Raw genomic sequence first — 13,167 nt, forward strand, 5'->3', positions numbered from 1 at the left:
CTTATAAAACATTAACAATCTTAAGATAGAACAAGCATCTTTTTTATATTCTCTTTTTTAAAAATTTTATTTATTTTTTTATTAGTTGTTCAAGACATTACAATGATCTTGACATATCATACATTTGATTCAAATAGGGTATAAATTGTCATTTTTCCACGTGTACAGATTGCAGGATCACATTGGTTATACATCCATGTGTATACATACAGCACACTTTGCAAGCAGAAAATACAGAATTTGAAAGTCAAAAATCAGAATCTTTAGCATAAACTTAAAGTCATGATGGAACTATATCAAGAAAATGTAAAGAAACTCCAAAGGAAATTAATAAGAGAAGAAAATTACCAGGTAGAGCAAGAGGAGGAAACATTCCAAAGTGGAGGGAAAGATCAGCCATATAATTAAACCACTGGAGACCTATAGAAAGCAAGCCAAAGATCTTGAAGAATTCGAGAGAACCATTTGTTTTTATCAGGCACACTTTATTTACTATGAGAAAAAAGCACATGATACTGTGTTGGCAGCTCAGAATGCTGAAAGATACCTCAATGATTTAAGGAAACAAAATGCTCTCAATAGACAAAAATAAACTGAAATGGATTTCAAATGTAAACTTGTGGTAGAATATTCTTCTGTGCTTGATGTTTAAAATTCAGTCTTTGGCAGATAGAATTCCCCAAATAGTTTCTCACCATTGAGTCAAACTTCATGTGAAATAAGACCTTCTCATTCGGAAAAGAAGGGTCCACTCATACTCTCGCCTTTGGTGTCATTGGGAGGAGAAAGAGGCCAAGGGCCCCAGAGAATCCTCTGGACAATCTTATCAGCAGTTCAAAAAGAGAATCAAGCTGTGATTTGTGAAGTGATCTTCAGAGAGCACCTTCTGGTGCTGGGCCCCTGGCACCTCCATTGGAACAAGCCCATAGGATAATGATCCCACCACCAGCCACATCTTCCTCTATAAAGGCACGAAGGATGTTATTCTAATCATCTGGATAAGCAGAAGTCAGAAGTTCCAATATGCTGCCCTTGGATTAATTGGATGGGCCTCATCTTCAGAAATGAAAGCCAGTAGAAAGGATACTAAGTTGATCTTGGTGATTCCAATGAAACTGATTCATCTCTCCCTGCTGAAAAACAAGCAACTGACTCTGGCTTTGCTTTCTTACCTTTCCCTCATATCAAACATCCGTTGTTTCCAATGGATCCAAGGAGTAAGTTCATGAGAAGGGAACTTTTTTACTTCCACCTCCTCCAGGAAACATGTATGGAGCATCTCAAGAATATTTTCGAACCAAGTCCACCACCCCCTCCATTCTCAATGGGACCATGATCTTTTCTTCATTATCTCCCCCCAGAGCTGGATTTCCTCTCTCCCCTGCATTCTGAAAGTAGAAGTGAGTTCACTTCAGGGTGGATTCCACCTTCAAAAGAGTCTGCTACTGAACATTCAGAAGTACAACAAAAAACTTGACAATAATTTTTTTATCTGCCTTCAAAAGTAATATAGTTCTCATTTTTAGTTTATGTAAGTGCTTTTATTTAAGTGATTATAATTTTGCTCCAATTGAAGCTTGATGAGATTATAATTCTTAGGATAGTATTTTATAAATAAAGATGGTTTATAAATCTTATGAGTGAATTATTTCCATTTTATCTTATTTAAGAGAGTATAACATTTAATTTGAGTAATCCACTATTATATGAGCAACAGACAGAGTTTTAAATATGTAATCTTTCAGTTTGGGATATTTTAAATTCCAAAGACTGTCCCTTTATACAGAGAAACCTATTTACTGTGATTGTAGCAACTGTGAAAGTAATTTTATGCTTAACGAATGATTTTATTTGATTTAAAGTCTTGTTTGGCATTGATAATGATAATAAAAATCTGCTACTTTTTCCATTAAAAAAAGTTATAACTAGAGCATATTAAGAGTAAGCCAGGAAACACAATTAAAAATGTCATGGAAATAGGAGATTTTGAATACAGAAAAAAAATTACAATTCTCAGAAAACTTATAGGAGTTGAAAACCATAATTTATGTTCACTCTGTCCCTGTTTTTTCTTACATATTTTTTATTTCATACACATGATGCTGATATAGGGAGTGTTCTAGTCTTTGTTTTGTTCTCAGGGAGAGTTTTGTAAAATGCAAATAAATTATTAGGACACTGAAATAAAGAAACAAAGACATAACTCAAAATTTTGTTATTGTTAGATTCAATAAGCATAAAATGACTCTGCTAAACTACTATAACATGTTTGAAGTTCTTATGTTCAATTTCTATATCATTTCAAATAAGTAATAATTTCCAAAACTGCACCAGTCCAGAGGTGACACTTTGAACTACGCTTCCCTGATAGAGACCAAGAAAGAACATTTATTAAAAATACCCTACTTAAGAATTAGTGGTTAAAGCTTTTTCTCAAGTATAAATATGTTCTTCAGTTTTTTTGTGAAGATTATATATTTAAGTCTAAAATAAATACAGTAATATAACTTTCTTCTTAAATATAAACAGTAGCTTTATCACAATTGATGGCCAGTGAAGACTTTCAATGATACTTGGGCCACAATTAATTTAAATGAGGAAAAAGTTGGGCCTTGAAATAGGAACTCTACAAGTTCAATAAATCGAATCTGTTTTCTCTCAAAAGTAACATTGATTGTTAAATAAATCCTATAAATAATTTTTACTTTCCAGCATAAAACATTACTTGCTCTAAATAAGTAGATGGCAGTCTACATCCAAAGTTTCTATAAAATGGGCTGACTATTCCCCACTGATATTCATCAAGAACTACTTCTTCCCTAACTACTGTAGGAGAATAGTTACTAGTATAGTTCATGTTTTACATCAAGAAACCAAAAATAATATAATTTCAGGTTGAAAATAGTACTGAAATGCCTAAATACCATGATACAGTCCTATAAAAAGTTATAGCTTCAGAATAAAAACCTGAAGGGCCCTTTTAAATATGACAGCATTTAGTGAATCAGGTTCCAACATTGTTTACAGCTCTAAAAGATGACAGTAAAATAAAATAAAACAATATTAAAAATTGGCAATTTATAGAAAAATAAGGAAGTATTAAATTAAAAAAAAGTAATATATACAGTACATGTTTACATTTACTTTACCTAAATAATTAGGCTGTTATTGTAAAAATCAAAATTTCCACAACTAAAGAGGAATCCTCCTCCTGATATTCACACTGTCATAATTAAAGAAATACTCTTCTTTTACATGACTAATGTGGATAAATATAGTACAAGTGAATGAAACTAATAGGTATATGATTAAGTGTTTTATTTATGAGTTTTTAAAGTTGTTGATTGACCTTTGCTTTACTCATTTATTTATATGTAGGATACAGAATCAAACCCAGTGCCTCACACATGCAAGGCAGGAGCTCTGCCACTGAGCCACAACCCCATCCCATGATTATGTTCTAATAACCACTAATAATAATCTAAAAATATAATGAGGATATCTATATTATAAAATAAATACAAGCCAAAAATAGATAACCAATAACAACTAGGCCTGAATTATTTTCAAATACTCTATTCATTACAGGGATTCCTTGATTCTATAGTGGTTTTACCAAAGGCCTGAAGAAGTATTTCCTAGCACTAGGCCACCACCTACTCTTCTAAATTCATATATTCAGGCATAGCAATATTTCTCAAATATGCTATGGACCTGAGAGTATTTATATTGAGTAAAAGAATTACGTTTAAAAATTTTGAGGGCTGAGGTTGTGACTCAGTGATAGAGCACTCACCTAGAACATGCAAGGTCCTGGGTTCAATCCTCAGACTACATATAGAAAAATAAAGTTATTATGTGCATCTACAACTAAAAATATTTTTTTAAAATGGTTAACATGTAAAATTTTATGTCATGTCTATTTTAACCACAATACAGTGTTTAAAATGGAAAACAAACAACTGAGGGGTTCCAGTGAAGGAGCAGTGAGTCTAAAAGAACAGAGAGGTGAGTTCTCAGTGAGGATGGCAGGTGACTCAACTTCAATACATATATTAGATGGAGCCACATGCTGGGATATCCAGCCTGGTGAGGTGTTCATTTGAGGATTAATTTGGGAGGGTTTGGTTGGTGATGGCAGGCTTTTCATAAATCCTTGCCTGAAATTTTGGTTGAATAAGTCATTATGCCATTAGCAATATTAATATTGGGTCAGAGGAAAACATACAACTTTTGTTTTCAACATACAACTGAATGAAGGTCATAAATATGACAAATGTGGCCTTCTATTAGAGTTTTTTAAAGTGACAGATTTCTGAAAATAAGAAATGACACCTTCATTTGGGACATGTAAACCTCTATTCAAAATATGTATATACTTTACGTACCCATAGAAAAATTCTGTGATATAAATTACATGATGCACTTTTTCCTGAGTCCCCTCTCTTCCATTAGCCCATTACTCTAAGAAGAGCACCTCCTAGAGGCTGTAGGGCCTGCTGCCTTAGAGCATTGAGCTCTGCCCTGAGCAACATTGAAAGTGGCTCTCTGGTGAGGTCCAGAGAAAGGCAGGGATGGAGAAGTTTGGGCAGGGCAATGACATGGCATGACATGAAATATCCTGGAAGATACTGCCTTCTGTCTGGAGGATCTACTAGAAGAATAGGTGTTGAAAGGAATTGTGACATCAGGGAACTTGGGGGAGGAACCATGCAAAGCATGCTGAGAAACCTGGCTTCACCTTAGAACTTTTCAGTAAACCTTTCTCTAACTGTGCCTGGAGAGGTGTGTGGCTGTCAGCACTTGGGACAAAGTACCTAGTGGCTCTTCCTTCATCAAGGATAAAATCAGAGCCTTAAATGAGACCCTGTTTTTTTATTACTGGCTTCTTTGAGTTGGCCTAATATTTTCAAGGTTTATTCAAATAATAGCATGTCATCAGTATTCCATTCCTTTCTATTGCAGAACAACATTCCATTAGATGGAAATGCCATATTTATTAATCTGTATTGTTAGTTGACTGAGTCACTTGTACTTTTTGGCTATTTGAATAACACTGCTGTGAACACTCATATACCTTTGTTTCTCTTGGGTGTACACTTAGAGTAGGATTGCTGGGTCATTTACTAAGTCTGTGACTAACATGGAAGACTCGAGTTACCAGACTGTACTAGAAAGTAGGCACATTCTTTACATTTTCCCCCCAGGTCACAGTGTGTCCTGAGAACATATGCTATTGTCCATGTCTTTGATTGTAGCCTTCTAGCCATAAAGTGGTCTCCTGTTATGACTTTGATTTGCAATTCCTTAATGATAAATGATAAAATGATTACTGTTTTGCAAACATAATGATCTTTAGAGAAGTGCACATCCAAGTCTTTGGATATATTTTATTGGATTTTCTTTGTGTTTAGTTGTAACAGTTCTTTCTATATTTGGAAACAGTCATTCCTGAGTTATAGTCTATGACTTACAAATATTTTCTTCCATTCTCTGAGTTGTCAATTCAATTTCTTAGCGCATTCTTTGATGCTTAGAAGCTTTTATTTTCAGTAAAGTTCAATTTACTTATTACTTCCGTTATTGCTTTCCTTGTGCCTTATATTAGCAACCACTACTAAATATAAGGCCAAAATGATGTATTCCTGTTTTTTTTCCTAAAAGTTTGTAGTTTTAGTTTTGCATTGAGTTCTGTGATATATTTTGAGGGTATGTGTGTGTTTGTGTGTGTGTGTGTGTGTGTGTGTGTGTGTGTGTGTGTGTGTGTATGAATTGACGTAGGGATTCTGACTCCATTCTTTTCTGTTCTTACATGCCCATGCATGATTGGTGATACCTTAGCACATCAAAATATTGACCATACATATAAGGGTTTTCTGCCAAATCCCATTCATACTTTGCTCTTCAGGATAAGGAGGCATGGAAGCCCCTAGGTAACAGGTTTTCTGTCTCCATCCTTGCCAGCTTACTGTACAGTACTCACCTGCAAGTATAGGTACAGCCTATGCTTCCAGAGGCTGGGCTCTCCCTGGGACTTATGCCCTGAAGACTCCACTTCCAGTGAGCACTCATACCCATACTTCTGTTTCCACATAACAGATTATCACCTCTGCAATATGACACCCTATTTGCTACTTGACCAAGCACATGTCCATCTAGATTGGCCAGAGACCAAGGCACATTGAACCCAAAATGGACTGTTAGTCCCTTCAAGTGCATAGCTCCATGTGGTTACCACAAAGGTCTCTTCCTAGGATGTCATCCAAAGGGAAACATTAGCAGATTCTTTCTTAATCCATCCATGTAGGAATCAGTTATTGATTGTATGGGTAAGAGATAATTACACTTATATTAAATATCCAAAATTAGAAAATCATAGAGTTAGGAAGGAGAGAGTTTGTTGCCAGGGACTTGGAAGGCATTTAAGTGGTTGATTAACAGATTAAATTAATTAAATCAGTTATTAAAATGTTTAAAACAAGGTAATTGTGGTAATTTTACCACAAAATTGTAAAGGTCAATACTTAATTAATTTTTTGATGGGCACTCTTATGAGAATTAAACCTCAATAACACCAATAAGAAAAAAATCATGAAAACACTGAAGTCTATACAATTATAGCCAGAGGTTACAGAAATGAACTATGTATTTGGACATAACTTTCTAATCTTTGTATTTGAACAGATGACCAGAGTAACTGTATTATGTAGAACAACAATATAGAATTCTGACTACAATGAGTTATACTCACTGTATGCATAATATTCCAAAATATTTCCTATCATTATTAATATTTAAAAATAACAAATAAAATATAATAAAAAGAATGAAACTATGGAGTTGTAGTCACCCACATGTATTCTGCATCACCAGACTAAAGCTTGGATGGTAACACTGGATAACAGAATTCAATAGCTTTCTCTGTGTCAGACATTCATTATTTACTTTGTCCTTATCTTTCCATTATCTTGAGTCCTGATTGGAAGACTTCTAATCTTACAGATGAGTATACTATGGTTGAGGGATGACTGATTGTCCCAAGGTCACCATCTATGCAGACTAAGGCTCTCACAATTAATTTGTGTGATTTACAATTTATTGTATCATGTATCACAATACAAAGTCATTCCATGTGTTTTTTGTTTGTTTGTTTGTTTGTTTTGATTTGGTTTGGTTTGCCACCCCCCCACACACTGTAGGAGGAGGAGAAATTACAACAAGAGGTAGAAATTACAACAGGGCACCAAGAAACATATGCATAAACTCTCAATGTAAAAAACTTGATTGTGGTCACTGTTATATTGGTAAATAGGTATGTCCAAACATGAGAAAATATGAATTATATATGTATATTTTATTGTATTTTGGTATTACCCTAATACAATGGTTTTACATTTGAATGAAAGAAATAAATATATTTGGAAAGCATAGAAAAAATACTGAATATCATATGTCATTATTAAATAACAAATTAATCACACCTATAAAAATTTACAAAATTTCAAACCTCACAATATCAAGAGCTGGCAAAGATGTGGAACAAGAACAACTCTTGTATACTGCTGTTGGGATCACAAAATTGGACAGTCACTGTGGAAGACAGTTTGGTAGCTTCTTAAAATTACAATATGCTCTTAATATGGTTCACTAATTGTATTTCTCAGTGTTATTTCAATGGAATTAAAAACTAAGTTCACACAAAACCCACATACAAATGTCCACAGCTTCTTCATTCATGATTGCCAAAAACAGGAAGCAGCTAAGAGAGATGTCAGTAGCTATTTACCTGTTATTAATATAAACACTGTGATACATCCATACACTGGAGGGTCATTCAAAACTTAAAAAAAAATGAAATTTACTATCAAACATAAAAATAATGTAGGCATCATAAATTTATATTTGCCATAAAGAATATATTGTCTGAAATGCCATATTTGTAACATTATGTAAAAGTCAAAACATTAAAAGTGTTAAACATTGCCAAGAAATCAGGGAGAGTAGAAGATGCTAAAGAGGTGAAGAACAGGGACTTCTGGTGTGGTGAATATACTCTGTAAGACACCATCATGAAGAAATTGACATTATTCTTTGTCAATGCTTTAAAAACTGTAAAATTAGTGTTTTAATAAATAATTAAACTATTCATTGCAATTAATAATTACTTAATACTAAAACTATTAACAAAATATTTTGATTTTTTGCTTATATCAAATATTTCTCAGTCATATACAAAGAAAAAAGTAATGAAAACTCTAAATAAGGGAAGGCGTATCATATCAAGTTACTATGTGCTTCATTTTCCTGTAAATCTAAAACTCTTCTTAAAATAAAGTCTGTTCATTAAAACAATCAGAGAAGGTTTGCTGATTTTCCTTGCCTCAAACACGCACAGCCCTAGGACTGGTCCTCAACAATAACACTTGTACTAAGAATAAATAATTTCCAACAACATTATTTTTCTTTCTTTTTTTCTATTTTTACAATTTTCATTATATTTTTAGAGAACAGTGAACATAAGTCATTAGTGAATAAACTAGTACCTTACATTCAAAAGATGCTTTTACATCAATAAAAAATGGTTATTTATCACTCTGCTCCATAGGTAGTAATTCTTTGAATACTAAGGAAAAGATGTTCTAAACTTATTTTACTACACTCATATTCATGTGAAAATTATCTGTGATATTTTAAGTCTACCTCACTTCCAATATGCTACCTATAAAATGAGAGTACTTTCTTTTTCTTACTCAACAAATCTCTGGTTGAAATAAATAAAGATAGTCCAAGTAAAGAGGAGTGCTGATACACATTAAAGGCCAAATAAATTGTGGGTGATATTACTGAGAAACACAGTCCAATTGATCTGATAAATAATAGACATTTGGTAATACTGAGAGCTCCATATTCTTTCTTCATTATTTTAATAAATTAACCCTTTTAAGGTAGATCTTGCATTTCTGAGCTTTGGTAGTTACTAACACTAACCTACCCCAAACAGATAACAGGGACTTTGAGTCATTTCTGTCCAGATCAAGTTCCATTATGCTCACAACAATATTTTGTAGAGTTGGACAAAATCACGGGAGTCAGGACCTTCCCTTACATTCTCAGCTAAGGTTAACAGAAAAGAGGTTCTCATTTTGGTTCCTAGAATGGGAAAGAGAAAATCCTGCATGATTGGCAACCACAGTTCTTTTTTTTTTTCACAGTTCTTAAACTACCTGCCCATGGCTAAGCTGGACTGTACAGTGGCTGAAGAAATTATCTTCAAGCACAGATTAGTTCATAATCACAATGTATATTTGCTATATATTCAACATGATGAGTGTGAGAGAATGAGAAGATGGACTATAATGGAAAGGGAGTAATTGGAAGGAAAACAGGCTCCCTCAGGAAGAAGTTGTTTAACCTGTCTTCATTCCCAAATGAAAAAAATAAAAATAAAAAGTCAAATGTCTTTTTTCATTTCTCTCTTCTCTATTTTCTTCCTTCCTCATTTTATTGGTTATTTCCTTCTTATCTCTCACTCTCCATTCATTCCTTGATTTCTTTCTAAGAGAAGATGTCTCAGTTCACTCTTCATATTTACTTCTCACAAAATAGTCATTTGGAAAATAAAGCTCTATGGGAGGCATATCCATTTATATTAGGTGTCATTACTCTGAATTGGTTTTAGTTGAAAAACCTGAAAAATATATTTTAAAAGTATACACACTCACATAAAACATTATTTTTTTTTGTTTGTTTGTTTAATTTATTTTCTTATACAACAAGCCATACATGTCCGGGGTCTAATGAGAGGTCCTACATTGTTTTGCGAGGAACACAACAAAAAACAAACAACCAAAAAAAAAAAAAAAACAACACCAATAAATACCAAATTATTTTCTATTACGTTACTGACTTTTCTGTAATAAGAGCAGTTTACAATAATTTAGAGAAAGGTATTTTATCTATTTCTGAGAAGTATTCAAACTTTCAAAAAAATTTTCACTGATTTTTCACCCAAATATCAAAGGATGATTTTGTTCATTGAAAACTTTCAAGAAAAAAAATGTTCTTCAAAGACAAGTTCTTTCAAAGAATGACAACAGACTTTGGGTGTTCAGGTAAACATTTTCTACAGAAATTTTTGAATTTTTTTTAAAAAAAGATAACTGGATCATCAGAGTACAGCTTTGCCCCAAATATCTGAATCCACACATTGATGTCAGGATGGCCAAATCTTGGGGGAAAAAAATGAAAATTTTTTTGAAGAAGAATATAAGCCCTTGGTACATATTTCTTTGTACCCATGAGTCTATCAGGAACTGTGAGACTATTCTGTAAGCAGAACCAGAGTTAATGAATATTGCAACATTATTCAAAGTGTAGCCATTTATCTGAGAAAACTTTTTGTTATTACTGAGTTTATTCATGGAAAATAGTCATTTTTTCTTCTCGGTTATAGATGTGTTAAAGACAGTTGAACAAGTTAAACTTGATAGTTCCTTCAACCACAGCCTGGTTTATTAGTTTCCCTTGAAATGAAGCATTTTATTGAATTTGTTACAAATATGTGTCATAACTATAGTTTACCTTCTAGTCTGTACTCAGAAGCAAGAAAACTGATGATCTATTTGCTTAACTTTGTTGCTTTCTACAAAACATCTCTAGGCTTCACATTTGGGTTTTCAGCAAAATTCAACATGATGTTCATGATAGAGCTCCTTTTATTTCCCTATTTCTTAACACTGAAATAGTATCTTATATCCTCCTACTCTACAAACACCTAAATGTCTTAGTGTAGTAATTATCTCAATACACACACATGAAAAATATTGATTCAACTTTTCATGGAACTTAGATTTTAATTCAGAAATATTTTATAATCTTCATCCTGCTCTCATGAGGTCTTTGTCACTTCCCTTGACTGATATCCTTGTGTTTTGTTTATTTCAAAGTTTTTATATTTATTTCAGGAGAATTTTGTAAAGTATGAATAACATTAAATTCAATTAGAAATAAATTTTAAAATATTGGAGAGTTAGAGTGTTAAAATATTTTATCTCATTATTTCATATTTCCATGCAGAGACTCTGATAGAAATTATAGCTAAAAGTGTTGTATAAATCAAAAATTTAACATGAGGGCTAAAAAGCTTGATTTCACACCCAAATTGATGTGATGGCTGTGTTATTTAATGCAGTTTTACCAAGTGATGACAAAACATTGGATACACACACACACACACACACACACACACACACATATTTTAACATACATGTTTAAAGAAAGAAGTCTTGGAGATGTCAGTCTTCTTGGGAAAACAAAAAAAGTTCAAAAAATATTGTTATTTGAGGATTAACATTTGCTAAAGCAGGCTAATGTTAGAGTAGGCCTTTCTCCTCTAAAGTATAAAGTCTTGAGTATATTACATTAATTCTCACAAGCCAGGGATTATCACAAGCCTAACAACTAAGAAAAATCCAGGATCAGAGGAATTCTCATCCCAATTCTACAAGAAGTTGAAAAAAGAATGAACACAAATTTTTCTAAAATTATTTTATAAAATAGAAAATAGAAAAGACCTTCTAACCTCATTCTATGAAACTGATATCAACCTGATGCAAAAACCAGACAAAGACACATCAAGCAAAGAACATTTCAGACCAGTATTCCTGATGAATAGAGATGTCATAATTCTCAATAAAATTATGACAAACAGCATACAAAATCATAATAAAAAGATAGTACAACATGATCAGTGGTCTTTGTCCCAGAGATGCAGGGTTGGTTCAATACACGGAAATCAATAAACATATTTTTTTAATTAAATAGATGTAAAGACAAGAATAAAAAAAATTATCTCAATAAATGCAGAAAAAAACTTTTGACTAAATACATAGTCAAAACACTAGAAAACTATGTATAATATAGATATGTCTTAATACTATAAAAGCGGCAGTGACGGGGAGAAGGGAACGGGATTGGAGGTGAAGGGGACATTTGCAGCACCCCCCAGTAGCTGCTCAAGTTCGTGGAGACTGATGTCAGCTGGGGGGGTAAGGGTGTGGCGCCCAATGCCTGACAGAGGGTCCTCATGCGGAGGCTGCAGCAGCAGCAGCAGCAGTGATGCTGCACACTCGCCAGCTGGTGCTTCTTTTCCAAATCCTCCAGGGCCTTGACAAAGTTCTCGGTGAACTCCTGCTTCTCGTTGGCCTACAGAATGGGAGAATAAATCCTTAGCACAAACACATCAAATAGAGCAGAAATCTCCAAGATATATAAAGAACTCAACAAACTCATTGCCAGAAAAAAAGAGACATAACCCAAATGGATGAAGGAACTGAAAAGACACTTCACAAAAGAAAAAATACAATTAATCAACAAACATATAAAAAAGACCATCATTTTTAGCGATTAGAAAAATGCAAATCAAAGCTATTTCAATATTTTATTTCACTGCAGTCATAATGGCAATATTCAAGAATACAAGCAATAATATTGTTCATGACAATGTTGGAGGCAAAGGTACACTCATACATTGCTTGTGCCTCATCAATGTACAATAGGTCAATTCACAATAACTAAGCTCTGGAACCACCTAGGTATCCATCAACAGATGAATGAATAAATAAAAAGTTGTATATGCATATACAACATTTAAATATAATATAAATATAATATAACATTTATATATAATATAAATATGATATATATAAATGTTATATGTACATATATACACACACACACACACACAAACATACAGCCACACACACACAGATATATATATGTGTGTTGTGTGTGTGTGTGTGTGTGTGTGTGTGTGTGTATGGAATATTACTCAACCTAGGCACTTCAAAACCATACGATTTCTTCCAAAATTATTTAAACAGTTATCTTTATAGGTGACTAACAATGACCATTTTCACAAGCAGGAAACAAACCATAAGGATACTCTCTCCCTCAGTGTTGAGTGCCTACCTTTCAGTGATCAAATAGAATAATTAGTTTTAATTTGTTTTTAATTAACAAATATTTACTGCACATGTTAATGGAGTTGAGCATAATATTTCCAAATGCATGGTATACAGTGATCATATCTAATTATCTATCTTCTACTTTCATTGATTGCCCTGCCCCAGCGCCCTTCCTACTCTCCAGAAATTTCTATTGGGCTTC

This window comes from Callospermophilus lateralis, chromosome 11, assembly GCF_048772815.1.
Source record: "Callospermophilus lateralis isolate mCalLat2 chromosome 11, mCalLat2.hap1, whole genome shotgun sequence".
In the NCBI taxonomy this organism is placed as follows: Eukaryota; Metazoa; Chordata; class Mammalia; order Rodentia; family Sciuridae; genus Callospermophilus; species Callospermophilus lateralis.